Genomic DNA, 23,813 nt, shown 5'->3' with positions numbered 1-23,813 from the left:
TTCGTGCGCTCGAAGTCGGTCGGTCGCTCTCCGGGCTCAATCAGCGCGGATGGATGATTGACTCGGACGCGAAAGATCCGAACGATGAAATAATGTCTTCTTTTCCAGCGAGCGCATATTTGTGAATGTGTGTGTGTTTGTGTGTGCTCGCGATGGACCATAATTAAAGCTGGTTTCGAACTTCAGGTTAGTGATCATCATCAAGCAGGGCGAGAAGTCATTGGAAGTGTGGGGGCTGAGGTGTGAGCGGAAAGGAGTTTATGACTTGCGATTGTGCGGCGCGATTGGATTCGTGTTGAGATCGCGCGGTGACCGCTCGGTGGGAAGGGAACAACCAAAGAAAGAAAAAAATCCTACCGAAAACAAGCTGATAAAGATGTCATAAAATCGTTTTTTTACCTACCCCACCGGAGGCGTTTGGGACATAAAACCGAGTGAGGGATCACTCTCGTGAAATCCGCTTAAATCAATTGATTCATGGTATCAAATTCCACCGCCGCCGTGGTGGTGAAGGTGGGCGTCGTGATTGGCGTGGTCGTATGCGGCACACAGCGCGCAGCTGTCAAAATTTTCACCTCAACGCGACGACGCGATGGTGGTGAGTATCTGTACGTTTCAATTATCGACCGATGGCGACCGTGGGATATGAATAAGGTAACTTTATAAATAATTAATAACTTGCGGAAAACGAGACTACCATGTGTAGAACTTTACAAATATATTCGTGTTTCATTATGCGAGTTTGCCGGATACGGGCAGCGGCAGCAGCGAGCAGTTCGGTGCAAAAACGGAAGAGAACCGAGGAAAAAAAATCCATGGTAAGGAGGTTCCAATAACAAGGCGCGGTGATTTCGCCTAGTATGCATGTTTTACAAATTGTTTCCTACCAATCCCCTTGTGTGCCGCTGCAGACGCCGGAGTCCAAGAGGTATCCACAGTCTCAGTGTTTTTTACTCTCTCTCTATGTCTTCTCTCCTTTCGCGATATTATTAGTTAATGTGTTTAATTTACTTGTTACTACATTTTACTTATCGTCATTGTGTAGAGTCCCGGGTGGGTTCTGCACAGCACGTGCGCATGTGAGAGGTCGGGACTACCTCCATTACCCATACAATGCGCGCCACCATGAACTATCGCATCGTTTGGTTCGAGCGAAGAACCGTTTAACCGCGCCGCGCAATTGTGCGCGGGATGGTAGTGAACTGCACGGTACGGCACCTTTTACGGATAGACAACGACGACGGATAGGTTCTCGGCCGAATACGAGGCGAAAAAACAGGATAATGTGTGAACAGCTACTTTGCAGTGCTCGTTCCTTGCTGCGGCTGCTGCTGGTGCAAAACAATTGGACGGTAACGGCACATTGATATGCCACACTTCGGAGAATCCGTGTCGAGGTTTGTCAACCCTGGGAATTCTCGCCACATTAACCTTGCCACGTACAATAATGGTCTAGAACTGGAGAGAACGAACTTGTGCTAACACGGACGATTTATCGCTCCATCAGAACGTGTGTGTGTGCCATCGAAGGGGCACCCACCCGATCCGAAGACTTCATTGAACAAAGTAGAGTGCGTTCCATCATTCGTTAAATTGCAAGATATATGCACCAATGTCAGAAGCTTGCGCCGGCTATGCAATAAATTAATAAAAAAAACATGCATTCTGCATACACACCAGCACCAGCCTGGAGACTCGTTCTCCCGGGTTGAAGGATGGCGCGGAGAACATGGACACAGACGTAAACTGTGCGAAATAGTTGCTGCATGACTTGAGCACCGGCTAATTGTTCTCGGTGTAAACAAACAAATCGTCTTTATAAATCATCACTGAGACCAGCAACATAGAGGGGGAGAGTGCATTGGGAAGACAAAGACAGCGGCATTCTGTGGTCTCTCTCCATAATAGCTAATAGTGACAACATTGTGTTTAATTTACACCTAGAAAAAGGTACGTCTGCTAGGGTCATAACGGTGTTGAATACAGATATTGGTCTAAGGTTAGTTCTCCTTCAAACTATACTAGAGGAAAAGATTCCTAACCGAAGCTACCAAAGTATGAAAAAATCCACCCCTCTACCAATTCACTTTTCTTTTGTTTTTCTAGTGAAAATCAAGCTAATTTGATGATTTATCAATTCATGTTTATTTATGTCATCGAAAAGATTTTTTTTATCATATAAAATCTTTTCTTCAGATTTTATCTGATTAATTATGAAAAAGGGTAAAAAATACGCAAAAAAGTTAAGTTAGTTTTAGTGTGTATTCTGCAACTTTCCCGAATGTAAACTTGTGCCTAGCTGTCATTTATGGAGTGTATCGAAAAGTAGTCTTAAACATTAACCCGTTATTACACACAAACGGGTGAACTTTTATTTGACGTGTAATCAGAGCACGCTTTGTTTACATGTCAATCGAAATACAAGTCATTTAGTCGCGGTCATGAAGTTGTTTCCGAAATGTCGCGGATTGATTTGGAAACTAAAAAGAAAGAACCTCACAATTGGTGCACCGAAAAGGGTGTTATATGTTACAAATAGCAAAAAAATAATAATAAAAGTTTGCCCAGAAAGTGTTAAATGAATCGTCGCGAAGTTCGGTAATGGGTGTTCTTTCGAGGATCTCAGCAGAAGTGGACGAAACCCTGGACCAAGTAATCCTGAATTGGACCGAAAAGTTCTAAATTATATTCAGAAGAACAGGTCTGCATCTATTCGTGATTTGGTCAAGAAGTTCGAAACCAATGTTGGGATGATTCAGCGGATTAAATGAAGACATGGTCTGAAGACTTATAAAAAGCAAAAAGTGGTCAAACAAAAACCGCTAAAACACGAGCTCGAAAGTTATATGAGCGCATTTTGAACAATCCCAACCAGTGCATTCTCATGGATGACGAAACATACGTCATAGAAGATTTTAGAACGTTGCCGGGACCTCAATTTCATACCAAATCGATTGAAGAGAGTGTACCATTAGCGCATACGACTGTGGAAAAAAGGCAAAATTTGGCCAAAAAGTACTCGTTTGGCAAGCCATTTGCACGTGTGGCATGCGATCGTCAATTTTTTTTCACAAAAGGGACTATAAATGCTCAAATTTATGTGGAAGAATGCTGGAAGAAGGGATTGCCTCCACTTTATAGTAAGCACGAGGTTCCTCCTTAATTCTGGCCGGATTTGGCCAAATCCACTCTACAATGGTTTTCGAAAAACAACATCATGTTCGTCGAAAAAGACTTCAACCCACCTAACCATGTTTAAAAACGAAGGTACAGTGTCTAAAAATATGTCGGAGTTCAAGAAGAATTGGTATGTAACGTCCAGAAAGTGCATAAAAACTACTGTGCAGAATTTGATGAGTGGATTGAAATCTAAGGTTCGATCATTTTTTAGAAATCATCAATAAGCTTGATTTTTTCATTTCATTGCTATGTAAACTTAATATTCTTTAATGAAATTCACTTTTGTAAACACTTTCTGAACGTTTTCAGTTTTATTTTGATGTTTGGAAGTTTAAGACTACTCTTCCGATACACTCCTTAGTGCTCGTGAAGTTTTCGTGCTCAAAATTTCAGTTTAGTGTTCAAAATTGGAAGTTATTTGTTGCAAAATGACAAAAAAAAGCATAAATTTCGATCGGCATCCGAAATTTGATTGTTGAACATCACAAAACTGGCAAAAGCTACCGTGATATTGCCGATATCGTCCAGCTTCACAAAGAAAGGTCGCTAGGATTGTGCAGATGTACAAAAAGCGTGGTTCTATCTCACCAGCTGAGCGATCGAGGCGTCCTTCAAAGACAACTGGCCGAATTGACAGAGCTACCGTGAAGAAGGCGAAGCTGGACCGGGGACTATCAGCTCCGAAGATTGCGAGACAGATTGAAAGCGAGTTTTCCTTTCAACTGACATCACAATCCGTACGAAATCGTCTACATAAGAAACGTCTTAAGATCAGAGTAGCGATGATTGTCTGGAAAAATATTAAAAAAAAAAGTTTGAAATGGGCCCAGGACCACATTTCATGGACTAGTGATGACTGGAAAAGGTGATTTTTTCAGACGAGACGAAAGTAATGCTATTTGGGTTTGATGGTATCACAATAAAATGGCGGCGAACCGATGAAAGTTTGAAAAAAGAGTGTGTCATGACCAAGGAGGTCTCCCGATCCACTCTGATCGAACATCTCTGGTCAACTTTGAAAATTAAGCTCCAGGAGCAAAAATCAACAAGCATCCAGCAATTGCGACAGGTAATCCCAACTGAATGTGACAAAATCACCTCGGAAACAACTGCTAAGCTTGTTGAGTGGATGCTGAGCATTTATTGAAGCCAAAGGTGGTCATACGAAGTACTAAAACTATTTGAGCTAGATGAATGTATATACTTTTTTGCGTTATTTTTTAACTTCTTTCTAATATCATGTCTCAAATGCAAGAGAATTTGTTTTTTTTATTTTGAATTCGCATGAATTGGCTTTGTTTTCCCATAAATAATAATGAACTGAACAATAATTAACCATGTTTTAATTTTTTGGTGAGTTTCTTGGAAGAAATATGATTTTTCACTGGGGTGGATAAACTTTTTTTTGCATACTGTACCTTTAGTAGACAAATATTTATAAAATGTAAAGATTTTTGTTTAACAAATTCATCGCATTCGCCCCAAAATAAGTCACCTACACTAAAAGTTGTTCTGAGTGTATACACTGCAAACTGACTTTGTTGTTTTCGGATCGCTGCGAGGTCGCGAATCGCGGCCGCCGAAAAGAAAGAGGTGAATGAGCGAGAAAATCGGCCCGGTTTCGATTGGTGCGTGAGTTTCCCGGCAGTGATCAGATTTCCAGCGCCAGGGGGTTCTACATTGCAAAAGCGGTACCTAGTCCGGACAACTTTTAGGTTCCCCCCGTTCGCAAGCGACACAAACACACAAACACAACGAACGGTGTAATTACTTTATTATTTTTCGTTTCTCTCCTGTATTATCGCATATCCTTGTGTGTTTCTAGAAGGTAACCTAAAGACAGGTATTCTCCGAAGCCCCTTTCTTGTGAGTGCATGCGCGGAAAGAGATTGAAGATGATGCAAGCGGTGAAGGTTTGGTTACGAAATTAAACTGCCAGGAGGGACCGCCACTTAATGATTCAATCTTTTGCCTACACCCTTTTGGGCTTGGACTTGGGCCGTTACAGTTTGGAGTGTGATGCGAGAGCGTTACAGTGGTCCGCAAAGAGAAAATTCAGGTTGGATCTGTTGTATTTACATGATTGAAAATAAATTAAATTTTCCGTTGAATACATGCATGAAGCCTTAGATACATTGTATCTGGTCGATTGGCGATCTAATAAATTAAACCGATCAGCGGTTTCGTCAGTTATTATGCTCTTCGTCAGCTTCAATTGGTGCTCTAGACCGTGGTGTATCTTGAACTTAATTGCTGGAACCAAATTTTGCGGAACAGCTTTGGCACTGACTCAGATTTAATAAAAAAATATCTTTATTTGAGAGCCTCCCATCCGTTTGCTAGTTCGTCCCTGTATTCATCTGAGACTAACGTTCACTTCGTATGATTTTAAATTGGAATACACGTCTTGATTGTATTTTGTGTGACAAGTGGCATGCTTCCTGAGACTCGAAGTGCTGGTCAGCCTGGACTTGTGCCTTTTCACGTCTGTCCCTGTCTCACGTGTATAACATTATTTGTGGCATCTAAAACACAAAATCGTCTGCAAGTCTATACCGGTATCAAACTGAACCATGCGGTGGCGAAACGGCGCGCACTGCGCCCTCAGATCTGGAAGTAATTACTGCTGCGGCAACCGATCATTTGTTTTGGCGTAAATTTTCGCGAATCGTTCCGCAGAGAGCCAAGTCGAGCATATCTCTCTCTCTCTCTACGTAAACGTAAATACACGAAATCAACAAACAAAAAAACCCACAAGACGACGACGAGGCTTCTAATTACGGACGTTTCCCCGACTCGTTCGAAACAAGAAACCATTCGCGGCGACGCGAGGAGCAGCTGGAAGAAACACGGCGAAGGATGACGACGACGACGACGAAAAATTGAAGCACATTCCCGAGAAATGAGCTTGTCGGATGGCCGCGGGGGCCCCCGCTCGGTTGCAATCGGGGATGGGTGCGATGGTCACGCACGGGAAGGGCGGATAGAGGGAGGTGAATAATGAAAACATAAATTTTTGCAAGCATAATTTGCGCGACAGGTCCCTAATGCGCAGGCAGAACCGAACAAGGCAGCAACAGCAGCACGTTCCGTGGAGCAACAGGAAGGAAGCGGGGAAAGTGAAGGTGACGTGTAACAAATGTTTTGTAATTTGAAGCGTAATTGTTTTGATTTGTTTGAGCTGGCTGTTGGAAGTGGCATTCGCAAAAAGGGAAATGGAAATGAGACCGAACGTGAGCGGTTCTCCGATTGCAGCCCGATTTCGGGCAGAGCAAACGAATAAAATCGGCGACGGATATTTGACACTTGGCTTCCGTCCGGTTCGGTGGCCGAAACAGCGCCGCGTCAGTTAATCGAATAAACATCGCTGCGTGAAGCCGAGAGTGACAGATTTGACACCAGGCAATCGGATTTCGGTGTTTTGTTTTCAAATTGCAACTGTGTTCGAGCCAATCATCGAAGCTTTCGCCGTAATTAGGACGAAACAGTGGCGGCTCATGGGCGATAACATATGAACGCGAAAGGTTATCGCTGGCGATGAGCGCATCGTGCTCTTGGAAAGCATTTGACATCGTGTTGAAAACAATTACCCGAGATTTTTTCCGCATCTATGCGCTCCGGTGATCATTCAATCAGTCTGTTAGCTTCCGCAGATAAGCAGAGCAGATAGAGAGCTGGAGTTAATCCACCCAGTTTCGCAGGTGAGTGATAGTTTTAATTCATCAAACAAGAACAGGTGCACGGCGGGATTTCCGATTTTTTTACAACATGTCTCAACGTGAGACACGGAAAGATACCCATCCTGAGATTATGTTCTATCGGTTCCCCATAGATGAAAATACTCGACAGGAATGGATTCGATTCTGTGTAAGCAGTGAGATAGAGGTGCAACATTTCATCATCAAACCAAGCTCGAGAATATGTTCCGTGAGTACTCAAAGCCAGCTCCCAAACATATCCTAAGACAAATATCAATACAGGTCCCCTTTGCTGGCTGAAAATACAACGCAGATGGAACTACCAGCTACCACTGGAAACAGTATCGCGAATGAGTGTTTGAAGAATGCGGTATTGACAATCATTTTGGAGACAGAAGGAATCAAATTACGTTTACATTTCACAACCACTATGAAGAATGTCAACAGCTGTTCAACGAGAGTGCTGCAGCACCGTAAAGTCTGTTCCAGTTAGTATTTGGTCGCTTTTTTCTAGATCCTACAGCGTCTCTAGATGTCGTGCCAAGAAACTAATGGCGGCGTATTGATCAGGAAGAATTGTTTCCTTAGTGGTAGAAATTTCTTCAGGATTGATATATGCGTTGAAAAATTATCAAAGATGGCACGCGTGAGACGGGATCTGTATGCAAGAAGGATTTTGGTTGTACCATGCCAGGAGATTGATCGAGGATAATGGAAGCGACTACTGGATACATCACGAGCTACTAGAGCTAGAGCCCTAGATCCTGTTGAAAGTGAAGTAAGTAGCTGTTGTTGTAATTGTTACAATTTTTACAATTTAACTGTTGAGTCTTGTATATTTTTGTGATTACACATTTATACACTGAAACAAATTTCATTTCGCTTTAATTGGCATTACTTACCCCCCCCCCCGCTTCTTAGTCCGCCCGGGGTGACAAATCAATCGACTACCTCATCGACCAAACGCGCGGTTAGTGCGTTTAGCACTTGCGCTCGACCGAAACGAAACCCTGCTGCTGCTGGCGGTTGTGGTTTTGGATTGTCTTTCTCTTCGTGTTCCATCTCCGATTCCTGGTTGGGGTTCATTAATTTTACAACCGCAAATTCAGGTGCATCCATTCCATTCCGAAGCTGGGTGACCATTTTTCTCGCTCTCTCTCCCCAATTTTAATGAGTGCAAATTAGCATGAGGGAAGCAGATTTATACTTTGCACCGTTCGTTTCCAAAACGGATATCTTATTTTTATATTCCCTGCATTTCGTGCCATAATTTCGGTTTATTTGCCCGCCGATTTCCTCGGTTTCGCGTAGAATCTCGGATTGGGGTCGCGGACACCACCCGGAGACAGAATTGGGGGCTACTTCAATTAAGGCGAAAGTTCGGTAATTGCTGCTCGAGCGGCGGTCGCTACAGCCGTTGCGATAAAAGTAATTACTGTTTGTGAAAATGAACAGCTCCTTAACCGGCCGCAGTTGACCTCTGTCGGGCGCGCATCCACGTCTCGTGGGCAATCCCAGCTAATGATTGGCCCTCCAGGCAGAAGTGGGCTGCTCAGATTTCGAGCATGACGTGCAAAAGGCTGCCATTCATCCGCTTTTCACACCGATCGGCCGCTGATCACAGTCGGAAGAGAAAGGACCGTTTAGAACCAACCCAGCCCCCAGCGGTGGTACGCGGCGCGGTTCCACCAAAATATGCCCAAAAATTATAAATAAATTATAGCCTTTCATGCAGCATAATATCATCTCATTTTCATCATCAATTACATCCTATTCCCATTAATAATAATATATTCCAGCGTGTCTTGCTCTGTTCCTTGCTCGCGAGGCCCTTCGCGGTCCTCCTCTGTGTGGCTTAAATTTAAGCGCAACGGGGTCCGAATGAGGAAGAAAAAAAATCTTCCGCGTCTTACCCCGATCATTGTCATGCAAGGGTTCAATAAACACATCTCAACTCTTATGTAAATTTCACCACGTCCGCTCGCTCTCTGTCTACGATGTTCCCTCTAGTTTCTCGCGTCTCACTGACCCGAGTCAAAATGGCCTCACCGCTCCTAATAGATCGCGCAATGCGTGTTGTTGTGTCCATTCTTCTGTTCGGGTTCACACTCGATCTGAACGACCAAACGAGCATTGGGAGTTGAAATAACACACACAAAAAATTAAGTTGTCATGAGGTGAACGGAAAAAATGATTATAAAATATAACAGTTTATATCCTCCGGATAGCGCGGAAAAAATAGACTTGTTCGTCCTCCCTCTCCTCTGGGTCAGACATATTATCGAAATGTGACCCCTGGTTCAAATATTTTTCTCGCTCTCTCATCTTATTCCTCCCGTCATTTACTGTTTGTTTACATTCACCTAGTTCCGCCACGCGGATATGACACGGCTAGTGCCATAATTCACCACCGCGTGTATACTCGTCGCGTAAGCAACCGGAATGCATCCTGATGCATACCGTTCCCACACGGGAAACAACCACGACGACAAGCACCGAAACACGATCTTGGTGCACGATCGGTCGCGACCAAAACGGGTAGAGAAAAATATAATACAAACCAAAAAAAAAAAATTGGATCTTCGGCCGTTTGTGGGGCTGAGTTTTGCCGGCCGATCTTTCAGAGGGACGGAAAAAATGCAAAAATGAAACGTAATTTATTGTTCCCGTTGCGGTGATTTTCCGCCGCGGCTCTCGGAACTTTGCCTCAAAATCGCCAAACGTGATTGGAAAGCGATTAAATTGTTGGTTCACGATTTAATAACTTTATTTATTGAACGGTTTTGGATGCTGGAGGCAGTGACACCGGGGTTCGCCTAAACCCAAAACACTTCCGCCTTCAGAAGAAGAAAGATCCACACACACACTGGCTAATTAAAGCTGGCTTGTGGCATCCAGTCAGCCTTTCTTGGAGTAAACGATCCTCGGGACTGCGGAGGTACTGTTCAATGTGGATTAATTCTCGGCTCCATAATGAGCAGGATCGAATGGCTCCTCCGGATCCAATCAACCGAAATGAGCGCGCCACGAATAGAGTTGTTTACTTGTGGTGAGGTAGCTTCTTTGCCGTGGTATCTTCATCAGGGTTCATCAGGCGGACGAACCGCCGGGAATATCGGTTGCGCTGCTGCTTCGTGGAAAGAGGCAAGATTGATTGTGGCATGCACGGTAAAATGCGATAAATATAAGCGAGAGAAGCAAGCAAAGAGAGCTGCTTGATCGATCGTTTCGAATAGTTGGAATAACGTATGCCAAATTAATAATTTATTGATCGTTTGCTGTAGCGTGGCTACTCTTCGGCTACCCTTTGCCATCGTCCCTTTCGCTTGATTACTGGCTGCGACTATGACTGGAGAGCAGCAGCGTGGCAATCTTCTGTTGTTTTGAGGCGTTTCAGGCCAGTGGCGAAGGGATGGAGGATCGTACAGTATAAGCTTAAACAACACAGCAACGAGCAGGCATCCAACACCGACGATGGCAGCAAAGTGAGGTGAAAATCAGTCTACAAGCCAGAGAGATACCAAACGGGTGCGATACGATCAGTCTAGGAGCTGCTGCCACTGTTAAATTTTGACAGCTTTCTAACAGGGGATCAACCTACGGTCTCAATGAGTGGGAGCAATGATTGCGATTGGAATGCTGGGAAAGATTCAAATTTTATTGCCATGTCCGTTTTCTCACACTAGACGGCAGGCCGTATGAATAAAAAAAGTATTTACTTATTCTGCCCGTTTCCTAGTATTTACTTAAATCCGTATGAATGAAAGTTTACTCTACCAATTTAATTTTAACGCAAGTTCGAATTTCGAACATAGTTTTTACTTTGTCAAACATCTGTCAACTGATTGTTTAGGTTTGGTTTCAAAACGTCACTTTGCTTGTCCGTGTTTTGATCCTTTGGTTTTTTTGACAGGGAGTGTATTTACCAGGATTTATGACTACATAAACATCAAGATACTTGAACAATATATTCTGGTAAACAATAGTGAGTTTAGTTTTTTATTGTTACTAAAAATATTAATTTGTAATCTTAAATTTACAGTCAGGGTGTCTGTCGAGAAATCGATTAGCAGCGGCAAAAGTGGAATCGGGGAAACAGTTGATCAGGTGACCGATTCTCAGCAACCGAAAAGTAGCGATAGCGGCAAAAAGAAGAAGAACCTATTCAACCAAAAAGAAATGGATGTAGTGTTTGAGGATGTGCTGGAGGAAATGGGAAAAGTTTTGCATTCCAAATCCTAATCATCAAATGTAACGGAAAAAGGCAGCGTTGGTGGCGATGCAACAGCTCAACAATTACTCATTCGATATGGACTGGAATTCTCTGGCGAACAAATCCTGAACAAAATAAATCACATGGAAACCTTCTTGTTTTTGTTAAAGAAAATACATTTTCGCGAATAAACCTATACAACTGCTCAAAAGTGTCGCCATCCCCCTCTCTGCGTAGTTTGTGGGCTTGGTATTTCGATTTTTCGCAAATTTAGGACCGTGCCCCAAAGTAGTGGTACCGGAATGTTTGACGTGTCATAGTACATGTTAACTTGTTTAACTTTAAGCGCAAGATAGCAGCATTAAGCATAAATCGGGTATGACATCAAAACACCCATGAGCGCACTTGATAATTACGAAATAAATACTTGATGAATGCTGTTTCTACTTCCTAAACTTCCTGCTAAACTTCCATTTTGGAAAAGTAAATACTTAGATGTTACTTTTATTCATACCAAACGTAGTAAAAACTCAATCTCACTGCTCGACTGCTCGGTTGAAGTAAAGTAAAGCTGAATTTTATTTTTATTTATATGGCCTAGTATGTCATGCTTCGAAGGAATGTGCCGCAGCGTCCAAACGCAGGGCCAAACGTTAATTGGGGGGGGTGAAAAAAACTGGAACTTTATTTAGAGAACGCAACATCTGTTAGCGATCAAATTCCAGTTCATGAACGATCGAAATTAACGTTGTCTTTGTACAGAGTGTGGACAAATGAGCATGGAAAACACGAATTACACAGAGCATTTCTTGTTTTGTTCCTGTCTACAAACACACACACGCACACTTCGAATGGGGTTGGCGGGTTGAAAGAAAGTGACAAGCGGGACTAACAAACCAAACAAAAAAAAAATACAACAGAAAAACCAAACAAAAAGCCAAATGGAAGAAAGGAGAGAGATGAATATCTCAATTTTCAATCCTCAACAACTTATTTAAATTGATTAACTCGTATATGTAAATTAAATTTATTCGAGAGCGCATTTATTATTTAAGTTCACTTCGCTTCCCTCCGTTCGCGCCTCCACAGGTTAATGTTTTTGCCTGTTGCTCGTCCCCCCCAGGCCCCCCGCCCCGTTTCACACCCAGACTGTAACATGAGCTTAGTCCGCTCCAACCTGACCCGCCACTGCAGCGCTGTAGTTTGCGCGCTGGACTTTTAAACTTATTTTCCAGAATAAAATATTGATACCCTCTCAGAGGCTATTGAGCTGGTTTCATTTTACTTCTTCGTTCTGCTACGGGATCTTCATACGGATCTTCATCCCTATGTCTCTCGTGATCCCATCCAAAGAGCGGAGCTTTATCTGCCGAGGCCAACTTCCAGTTTCACTTTGCATTAATTTGGATTCAAAGTTGGCACTGGAGCTGATACACCTACTCATTCGGAGGCTTTGTCGCGAACCAGAGCAAATGCAGTCAGCAGCACTTCGGCGAAGGTTATTACAAGACGGCAGTACTTGTAATTTCATCTTGCCTCCGACTACCCCAATCGGTCCATCCTTCCACCCCACACGAGTCCCAAAAGGAAACCAAGATTGGTCGTAATTGATATATTAGCTGGAAGTTTGCGAATGACTTGAGCCTGCTTAAATATGCATGGTGTTAATTAACTGCACAAAACCGCAGAGAGCGGTCTTCCCAACTCTTCCAAAACCCCCCACCCCTTCGATAGGTCGCGGTCGCGGGACGGGATTGGAACGACGGAAGATAAAATTTGGAACACAAATCTTCACTCACGACGAACTCTCTCGTGGCTGTCTTCACCCGCTTGGTTCTCCACACAGCCAGCGGCCACTGCCACGAAAGCTGGTGTGCTACGTTTTGGTCAATGAAGCGAAGATTGGACCGTCTGAGCGGTGCTGCTGATGATGATGAGTGTGCACAGATTAAATTACCTCCACACCAGCGCAACCAGCATAGGTAGGGACTCGCGTTCACTGGGGGTACGGGATGGGACCGAGGATGCTCATCGTTTTGTACTTGTAAGATCTTTCAATTTTCGCTACTGCCACACCGGCGGAGTAATTAACATAATCATTCAATCTATAATAAAACTTCTGGGCGAATATTTCCGTGGACGCTTGCACAGCTAGTGGAAACCAACTTGCATGGATTGGGTTTAAGCGCACGATTAGCTGGAAGTCTTCAACTCCAGCGGGGCCCAGCAGCGACAATTTACTTCCTCGTAAGCTCTCTAATTGTTTGATTAATTGGCGCTGTTACCTAATCCCGATTCGACTGTGTGCTATCTTGCGTTCTTGTGTTCTTTACAGCTAATGAAGGTAACGAGACTTCGCCTTTCATTGAGGTTTGAGTGGCAAGCTCACAGATATGTGTGTACCGTAAACCGAGGGAAAATTGATCACGATTTTCTGGAAAATGTAAAAATTTCAGAAATAGCTATTGCTGGTGCGGCTGCTCGAAAGCAAAAGTCAAAAATCGCTGCACAGAAAACTGCGAAGCCATAGAAATCAACAACAGCTTCGAAAAAAAACTACCGTCGCAACACAACAGGCAGAACACGAGAGATTTTGTTGTGTTTTCCAATCAATTCCAGTTCTTTTCAGAACTCCAAATTGCTTTGAAGCGAGCGTAACGATTACATCTTTCGAGAACTTATTAGGGGTACAATGAATCTTGAGAAAGACAATTCATTCCCGCTCGACTCTCGCACAAACGATGTTCATTCAACAATTTCTCAAACATGAAGTGGGTGTTGTAAGGAAGGGCAGAGCGAGCTTCCAAATTAACTCTCTGCCTCAACATTAGCATGTTGATTATTTGGTGTCTAGAGCGACCCTGGTACAATGAACTTTGGAACATCACAGTAGTTTTTCAGTATGATTACAGCAGACTGCTTTTTTGAATAATTTATTTTTATATCGCAAAATGTTTCATTTTTTCCTTTGAATCGACAATATAGTAACGGTGGAACGATGTTGCGAAAGTTTTGACTCATAATTGACCCTCAGTTGCGAACAAATGATTGAAAGAGTCACGGCACGATTTTGTGCCATTATTGGCAGTTTTTTTGACCATCTTGGCACAACATAGCGAAGGCTACGGGAGATCTAAATTAGTTATATCTCAAGAACGGTTCGTCCTAGGATAAAACGTTATATTTAGTTTTTCATTCAGAATCGCATTCAGATTATATTTTTTAATTACTTTTCTTAGATGGTAACGATTTTGCAAAGTATTGAAATATTTTAGTATTTTAAAAATATCGAAGGGAACATGTTTTGAACTGGGTCATGCGGATAGAATCAAATTGATTGCCAAGAAGAAAGTTACTAAGTGTTACTTTTCTCATAATAATCCACATCTTCAAAAAAAAAATTTTCTTCAATTAATGTTAGCGTTTCGAATCATATAGGGTCCAACTTACATTCTGGCAGATACTGAAATTTCAGTATTATTGACTTCTAAGCATATATAAACCTAATTATAATTCCATCTAACTTCTCGCCAAAGGTTAGCATTATATTATTCTCTACGATAGAATTATACTATTTGAACAACTTTACTACTGAGGAGGCGATCTGGCGTAGTGGTAACATCCATGCCTCTCACGCTAAAGGTCACGAGTTCAATTCTCACTTCCGACATTCTTCCAAAAATGGAAGTAAAAGTGACGAACCAGCCAAATGAGTTGAAAGTCACTATAATACAGATAAAAAAAAAAAAAAAAAAAAAAAAACTTTACTACTGAAACAACTAAAAACTACGAATTACACAAATTATAACATTCATTTCAATTCTGGTTCGGTCAAAAAGTTAAAAAAACAAAGCATGAGTCACGAAAACGTTTGCCCCTTTTATAGGAGAAACAACTGACAGCATGCAGAAAAAAGGCAGCATGGAGATAAAAGGTACAAGAAATTCATTTTTCAAGCCAAATGCATTCGAAAAATGAATTTTATTGACTCCGCATGACTCAGGTTTTGTGTTATAAAAAAAAATAATATTAAATGAGCAGGAAAGGGATGTGAGTGACTTGATCAATTTCTCTTCATCAACTTTTTCTTTAGTTAATAACTCAACTGCAAAAACGTTCCAAAGAGAGAGTCGATGCAGAGAAATCGGTGATGTCACTTCCACCCCTTTAATTTAGAGCCCCTCAAATTAAACTATTAACAGAGATTTTCGAGCAGTACTTTCAAAATAACACGCTTCATATTGACATGAATCGAAACATGAAAAATACCAATCCAGAACGAACGAAGAACAGCTGAATAAAGATATAAAAAATAAAAAATGTAAGGGGTTGTATCTAGGACACGACCGCATTTTCGACGTAGAACCACGGCATTATATTATTCAACCTGTTTGTTTTGACGTGGGACTATGTCTAACCTTTCAATATAGGGGTCTATTTCAAAGTTTCGAGTGGAAAAAATGTAAGGTAAATGTAACCACAGTTGCTAGCGAGGAGCAAGTAAGTGAAATCAACATAAGGTATGGGTGATGTCCGCTCGTTGTGTTTCACTTATTTACTCCTCGCTAGCAACTGTGGTTTCATTCCATTCCATCAGTAGAAAAAACTCCATACTCCTCCTTTCCTTGTCTTTCCCGACAGGAAAAGAATCCATCCTCGCTCGATGTTCGCCAGCAACGATGTTGCTCCGATGACCACCAAACGAGAAGTGGTCTGCGTTCACATCGTGGATGGCTTATTTATACTAATCAAGTTGGAAACGGGCAGAAACGAATGCATTAGTTGCTCGTTATTGACGGTATGGGTGCGAGAAGCACACAAATCGGCAGAACAAATGTATGGGAAAATGGGAATGCTTCCAGTTTTCATTAATTTAAAACGTTTAGGGATTAAGGAATTGTTATGTATAGCATATTGTTGAACTTCGATCAACAGGACTGAAGATTTCCGAAATAATTTCCTCCGGGACGGAAATTAAATTTACACGATCCGATTTTATATGGAGAATATAATTTACCTATAAGTTAATTCATATTATAGTGATTTCGTTTACATATCAATTCAATCGCTTAAGTTTAGTTTCCTTTACGATTCTTCTAGTCCTTTGATTTCTGCTTCAACTAACTGACCAACTAGCGTGTAATCCGAAACCTATATCATCAAGATTCAGCTTTTTATTATTTTATTTTATTTTGCTGTAGGTTTTAGAATTGGACTCACCACTAGTATTAAGTAGAATAATAGAAATTTTAATTATATACTATATATACTAAGTAGAATAATATAATTTTTAACTATATAAGAAACGATCCTGTGATTCCAACTGTGATAATAGTTTTAATAGGCACTAACAAAAGACTCCTTCAACACGCAATGGTTTGTCTACTCCTTTATTCGGCTGTCATCGTTGCTTCCGCTTTGCTGTCAATTGTTTCATCGTTGACGCTAGGTGCAATACCTTTGACGGTAGGTGCGTATACAACACATATCAAACAAATCTTAGAGAATTTCCAATTCGATTGGTATGAAAATCATCAGAATCCGTTCGCAGTTCGCAACTTTATTTCATAAAAACGTGACCTGTTTTCTGATTTGGCACCCTTCCTGAAAGACGTAGTTCTACGTCAAAAAAATGACTGTCATGTCCACCAATTTGGTTATCGCCTGGGAACCAATGATTGAATCATCTTCTCTCAAGATAACTTCTGCATTGAATGAAAGAAAGCCACCGATAAAGAAACGATACACACACACACGAAATCCTCCTCCGAAAACATGGTTTCAAACTTTCCCCCCCAATTGTAGTTATTGTCAACGCACTTGTTGGTATGCCGTCGTCGCGGCAGCCGCCATCGCAACGAATCGGGAAAGTAAATTTGGATATTAAACGCAAACACACAAAGGAACGCACTGTTTCGAAATTTTCAGAAGTATCAATTAACAACTGCAGCAGCAGCAGCAGCAGTAGTACCTAGTTGTAGTTTTATTCGTCGAGATGCGGTCGTTTCCGTAGTGTAGTATGGTCCTAAACGCACGTTCTTGAGCCACGACAATTGAAAACCAAATTTTTCTCTTCATACTTCATAGTGCATTCTTGTATTCTTGAAAACGATGGTCAGCCTACAGGGCGTACTTTATCTAGAGGATCGCTCGCTCTAATAGCCTGTTTGACGTCCCGAACGATGAGAGGTTTCGGATCAGTCCACTGGTTTTATGAAGTTCTTTGTGGCGTTGGCAGATCTTAGGAATACTTTTGTTAGTTTTCTCGGTAAAAAGCTCCACTGACTGTACTTTTAACTACCGAGAGATTAGAGGCGCTACGGGTTTTCCCCATGAGTCTAACCACCAGGCGTGCCATCGATTGAAAAACCAACAAATTACATGGTAATGCTCGAATTATTTAATATATGGACGCACTGTTCATTTTACTACAGCGCGATAGCGGAATGTTTTGACAGCAGTTTGTGTTGAAATGTTTGCATTTTTCAGTGCTGAAAAGTTCGTCACGGTTCATCTTGTTTCACAAAAGTTATACTTGATGGATGCCGCGAACCCAAATTTTTTTTGAGACACCCACTTCGAAAATCCGTCAGGTTCAAAAATCGCGAAGTCGTTGAAATGGCTAAATCGACTGAGTGCAGCGTTGTCAAACTTTTCTGTGATTGGCATACAACCAAACGGCTGGCCGTCAGAAAGATTCGTCTGCGAGAAGGATTTGGATATTTTCGGACCGTTAAGCAACCAAACATGACACTGACGCAGAATCTAGTGGCCAAAGCACTTGCCCAGAAGTTGTACAATGAGGTTCTTACGAAGTACGAAGGGTGCATCCTTATGGGCGACGAGACGTTCGTGATGATGGATTATGGGCAGCTTCGGAATTCAATGCGCGTAATCATATTTGTCGCAAAAGACATTGTGAAGAAATGCTTCAGACATGGATTTTTCGCGAGTTATGAAGAGGATCGCTTCCACAAAAGTGGGGTTGCAAACGAAAAGAACCTTCGGTATTGGGCATCTGCCAATCCAAGGGAACCCAATGTACTACAATGGAATCCGTTTATAATGACATCGAAGGGAGGTCATAATAAGCGGATGTGATACAGAGCGTTTTGTGAAAAAAAACCGCTTTTAATGTAAATATGTACTTATGCATGTAAAGAAATTATTATATCCGACTATTTTACAAAGTATTTTATATAAAAACCAAACTTCGTTGTGTAATTAAATAATAATAGACTGTAGGACAATATAAGCGGAGTCATAATGTACGGATTATACCTTATATTTATGCTCTCCAAAGGTTACAGCATACAATTTTTTTTAACCTTTTCAGCAACTAAGTCCGATTTAGTGCATGGAATGTTAAAATGGCGACAAAGAGCTCTCAGTTTTCCAAAAAAAAAATTGTTTCGATCCTCTAAAGTGATTTTTCTGTTGAACTTTTTATGGAGCAAACCGTTGTGTAACATCAGCATTAGGAGAAACTATAAACTGCTGCTGCTAGTTGGAGCGAGCTGAGTATTAGAAATCATACCCAATAAGTTATAAGCGAGTGGGGCTAAATTGCAATATCTCCTCTCTCCACAGTGTCCGTACAAATGAGCGCTGCATTTGAATTTTTGAATTTTATTCGCAGTAGTATATAAAACTTACACTTCATCACTTCACTTATTACTTAGATAGAAAACACAGGTAGATATGCACAGAAATGTACAGAACAAATGTGTGGGAAAATAGGCATGCTTCCAATTTTTGTTAATTTGAACAATTTATGGATTAAGGATGTGTAATGTTTAACATACCAAACAATTCTCAGAGAATTTCCTATTCGATTGGTATGCAAATCATCAACTTCCGTAGGCAGCAAAATAGTTATCAACGTTAAAGCTATTTCACATGTCACATGTTTTCTGATTTGGCTCCTTTACTGAAGAACGTAGTTTTGACGTAGGACTAGTTAGTTCAGGTGAAAAACAGGAGGCTATATTTTTCAAAACTGTGGAGAATCTCTATGGAGTACATTGAAAAATGGAAGGCTCGTCTGAGGGAAACATTACAGTATTATATTAAAGTCCATTTCGGAATTGCCAGAGATTCAAGATACAGCGGAGAAATACTACAGTGGTATCGAGACAACGCCCCAACTGCCCTTAATTCCGCCCAATTGCGAAATATTGAGCAATTGTCAAACAAAAGTTGAAGAAGTGGAGAAGCGGTGACTCGGGATGATGAAAAGATGGTGGAACAAAATGGCCGTTCAGGTTAGTCAATTTATTCCGCCGGGGTCGTTTGGTACAACATCACCCTAAATCTCATCATAACTTGCACCGTGCACCGACCAATGTTTGTTGCATGCGGCACGTAAACAAACCGAAACCTGCGTTTATACCCAACGCAGCGCGTGTTTGTAAACATCGACGACAAACGCACGAACTACCAATCGAAGTAAAACTCGAAACTCGGGTCACGGACCTAATCTGGAAATGTGTCTTTCGTTTCGCTTCCCGATTGGAAGTCTTCTCGGGTTCGATTAAATCTTGAGGCGGAAGAACAGAGAGTGAAGCGATCAAAATCTTGCCCCGTTTTGTTCGTATGTTTTTATGTGTGTCTTTTTTTGTTTGTTTCCACGGCCGGAAGCTCACACACGCTCAGCGCACTATTCACTACTGAAGACGCCGCCGCCGCCGAAGATGATGACAACGCTGGGAAAATCGGGAGGAAAATCATCAATTTTCTACCGGCGGCCACAGTAATGAGAGCAGAAAATAACCAGTAATTGACTCCCTAATGAAGTTGTGTTTCCCATCCTCTTGGACGCGGATGCGGAGCAGGTGCTCGCGCGGAGATTCTGTTTTTTTTTTGGAAGACAACCTTTGTTCTCGTCTCAATCATCGACTGGTTGATTAATAGTTTCCTAACGGTTAGAGATGGTCAAAATGCTGAATGCGAGAATTGCGCCTCGAGTCAAAATCAGCAACGGTCCCATCCCGGTCGTTTCACGATTTTTCCACTTGTGTGCCCCCGCAGCTCTCGTTTCAGTAATCTTTCAATGCCTCTGCCATGTTCATGATTTCATTAATTTATTCATTTCGATTCCCTTACCCTGCGCCTTCCAGAGCAAATCCTCGCGATCGAAATCGAGCGGAGTTCAGCGTTTAATGGAGCAGAAGAGCGCGGCGAACGTTCTTATTTCACCAGAGGCTTGACTGGCCTGGCAAGGCACGGCCTGGTCTGGGCTGACCGTCTTCCGAAGGTTCTCTCAACTCAACTCAAGTTTCCTTTTTCCACACTGCCACACACTGGCTGACTGGGATTAAAACGAATGTATACATGCAGTTCAGCCGTGGCTTTTACCACGTTGCCCCCCCCCCCTTTTCCTATCGAAAGGCTGGAGGGGGACAACCGTACTGAACATCTATTCAGAGCAGAGCCGAATGTCATCCGATTTCTGATAATATCATTTCCAGTTAATAAGCTTAAAATGTCACGTCAAAAAGTGAAACCCCGTACTCTCGCGGTCGGATCATGATACGGACACACTCTACTTTCGGAACGATTGAGCCCCGAGCGCTGGTAGAATCGATGCTTTGTTCTTCCCAGCTCGGGCATACTTTGGCGGTTCATTTCCCGGCGCACTGACGCGGATCCGCAAGCCGTAAATTTCACACCCAAGTATCCTTCTTCTGTGGTGCGCGCATTCTGCTCTCTAAACGATTGTCGACCCCAAGTGAGGACAGTGTGGCAGTGTGGTTAGGTACAACGACCGGGAGCCGATTTTGTCGCCGTTTAAATATGGCCGCCGACACTGATGCCGCCGAGTTGGACGTCAAATGTCAAATCGTGTCACACAGGGCGGCGATGGCGGACTGATTTCTCTATCGAATCAGCGCTGCGCCGCGGCTCAACTGCGGCGGTGGTCAGGCCAGGACATTTTATTAAATTCAATTAAGTTACAAATAAATAATACATCGGGGCGGTCGGAGAGCAACAGCTACAGCAACAGCAGCAGCGCGGCAACAACACTGCGGGAACCCACGAGTGTGAGGTGGAAAAATAATACCAACAATAATGCGAATGCAATGCATATCCCGCGAAAGGAGAAAAAGAAAAGACGAATAAAACTAAATAAATAAATAAATAAATGAAAATGATCATATAAATCGCAATAATAATAAATCAGATAATTCTGCTTGAGGTCCCTCGTGGCTGCCGCCCAGCCGTCCCCCGTCCGATCGGTGCGAGCTCAAAGATCACACGTTGTTCGATCCTGCACCGATCGCGGCGCGCTTGGTTGCCGGTCGGCCGGCCAACCGACTAGGACGGGCGGTGCCAGGTCCCGAGGGGTTTAATGGAGTGATATCACTGCAGCAGCAGCAACAGCAATATGCAGTGCACTCGTCTCGCGGGCCCGCCTGCCGAGACCATAGTCGACGACGTGCGCGCAAGATCATCGATCGCGCGAGACTTTGGAGTTAATATATTTATTTGCCTTTATTATTTACAAGGGTCCACTGGTTCGGTGAGAGAGAAAAAGAGAGAGAGGGATATACAGAGAGCGAGCGAGAGACAAACTGCTCGTGCATTTGGGTAGACACAGATGCTCCGAACAGATGGAGCTATTCCACCAAAATCGGTATCATATCCGTATATCATTAGTTTTTGTTGTATTACCAAAATGTCAGAGACCTTCACACTTACAGCTAGGATTGTCGAGCAGTCATTACGATGTTGTTAGTGTTGCCACATTTTAATCTGTACCAGAGGGGCTGAAAATCTTTCTCATCTGTACTTTTCACGTAGAACTACGTCTTTCATTAAGGGTGCCAAAACAGAAAGCAGGTCACGTTATCATGAAATAAAGTTAACGTTAATAACTATTTTTGCCGTGAACGGATTCTGACGATTTACATGCCAAACGAATCGGAAATTCCCTAAGATTTGTTTGATATGCTATACATTACAATCCCATAGTCTGTATATGGTTTAAATTGATGAAAATTGGAAGCATTCCCATTTCCTCATACATTTGTTCTGTCCATTTGTGTGCTTTCCCGAACAGAGTTGTTAATAATGAGCAACTAATCGACGAGCAACGAAGGGGAATCGTAAGATGTGAAGTCTCCGTGTACAAAGGAAAAGAAGAAGAACGAAGCGGAATATTTGGCTAGAGTATAAACAGTGGATCTTGCTGAAGCAAACGAGCTGGACGGCGAGGGATCGAGTGCCTTTCTCAAGGCAATGAGGGTGGAGGTGTGGTGCAGGTGTAGAGTGAAGTTTTCCAAGGGCCTTTTTCAAGGCTAGAGACGAATGAACTGAAGAAGTTTAAAGTCTCTTCAATTCAACAAAGAAAGGATGGAAAGGCAAACTTTCAGTATCGTTTTGGATACGAAACAATGAACATCGCTTATTCTTCCTTGTTTGTGGCCATCACATGTCTTCGTTTCGAACTTAGCTGTGGACGCGACCAAATTACTAATCGTTGATGTCTCTGGCATTGCAATCATTGCATCAAACTAACGCCATTGAATTAATGTTTTGAGCTACACAATTGTGTGGGGAATCTCATAAAGCTAGGATATCGTCAGCTCACCAAGAAAATAAATGTTCTGGAATTTTGTTAGTGATTTGGTTTCGCATGATGGTAGGAAAACTCTCTCCACAAAGAATGACAGCTAAACTAATCTAGACTGGCAATATAAACAGAAAGGACTTCTGTTGAGAAGAGCGCAAAACAGAGATAAGTCTGCGTATATTTAGTTGCTTCAAGCCATCGATATATGGATATTTGTGTGCGTACGTGCGGTCTTCACAACCCGTACGTAAAAATAATGCATCTTCGCTACGCTGAAACCCCAGTTGATTCTGCCACCCATATATTTTACGATAACCTGTTTGAGATCATATATTCGAATGTACCCCGTCGCCACCGTTCTATTAATAGGAACACCAGGAAGCCTTGGTGAACTGCAGAGTTGTGAAGGCTGCGAAACAAACTGCGTAAAGCACGCAAACGATTCTTCATCAATAGATCAAACGAAAACCGTGAATCTCTTCGCCTAGTGGAAACATGTTATAAGGAACTTGTAGAGAACAGCTACAGGGCCTACCAGCAGAGACTTCAATTTGATACGAAACGGAACCCTTCGGCGTTGTGGAAATTCGTTAGAAAACAAAGAGTGAGTAATCGAGTACCACAAGTTATCGCATACGGTAACACCTCAACAAACCTACCTGATGAAGTCGCTGATCTTTTTCGAAAAAGTCTTGAACACGCCTTGGAAGAATAAGCGTGTTCAAGACTGAGCTGCTCTAACCAGGAACTGGATGCTTTCGCAACTTACCGTCACTTCATATCCATCTCCCTTTCTTCAATTTTACCCAAGATGAAGTATTAAGATCATTGCAAAAGCTAGACGCGACGAAAGAAGCCGAAGTGGACGACTTAGCACCTATTCTGTTCCTCTGACAACACCGTTTAACAAGTCGCTTGAGGAAAGAACATTTCCTAGCCTATGGAAAACAGCGAAGATGATTCCTATCTACAAATTAGGCAGCTTGCGGCGCGTTGAAAGTTTCCGTGGAATATCATGGATTTGTACCCCATCGTTCCCAAACGTCCAGTTTATTATGCTATACCAACGTGCTCTTTCGTGAAGTTGAGCACAGAAACCAAGTGGACTCTGTTTATATAGATTTCTCAAAGGCTTTCGATACTTTTC

General features: G+C 42.4%; 1 protein-coding gene and 1 long non-coding RNA gene across 4 annotated transcripts in view; one reads left to right on the top strand and one right to left on the bottom strand.

The window, feature by feature from the left end:
- The window catches only part of LOC129772477 (transcriptional activator cubitus interruptus), a 139,251-nt gene that overhangs the window by 37,235 nt on the left and 78,203 nt on the right, over nucleotides 1–23,813 (bottom strand). The window lies entirely within an intron of this gene.
- On the top strand, nucleotides 5,896–11,283 carry LOC129772717 (uncharacterized). 3 transcript variants are annotated; one of them, XR_008742635.1, is made up of 5 exons: nucleotides 5,896–6,881; nucleotides 7,013–7,107; nucleotides 7,161–7,656; nucleotides 10,792–10,863; nucleotides 10,921–11,283. It is a non-coding gene; the product is annotated as an uncharacterized LOC129772717 (long non-coding RNA). The 3 variants fall into 3 exon arrangements; XR_008742634.1 differs by having other exon boundaries at nucleotides 10,792–10,853; nucleotides 10,921–11,282; XR_008742636.1 differs by lacking the exon at nucleotides 10,792–10,863 and having other exon boundaries at nucleotides 5,897–6,881; nucleotides 10,921–11,282.

This window comes from Toxorhynchites rutilus, chromosome 1 (assembly GCF_029784135.1).
Source record: "Toxorhynchites rutilus septentrionalis strain SRP chromosome 1, ASM2978413v1, whole genome shotgun sequence".
Taxonomy (NCBI): domain Eukaryota; kingdom Metazoa; phylum Arthropoda; class Insecta; order Diptera; family Culicidae; genus Toxorhynchites; species Toxorhynchites rutilus.
This window is presented reverse-complemented; position numbering and strand designations above follow the sequence as displayed.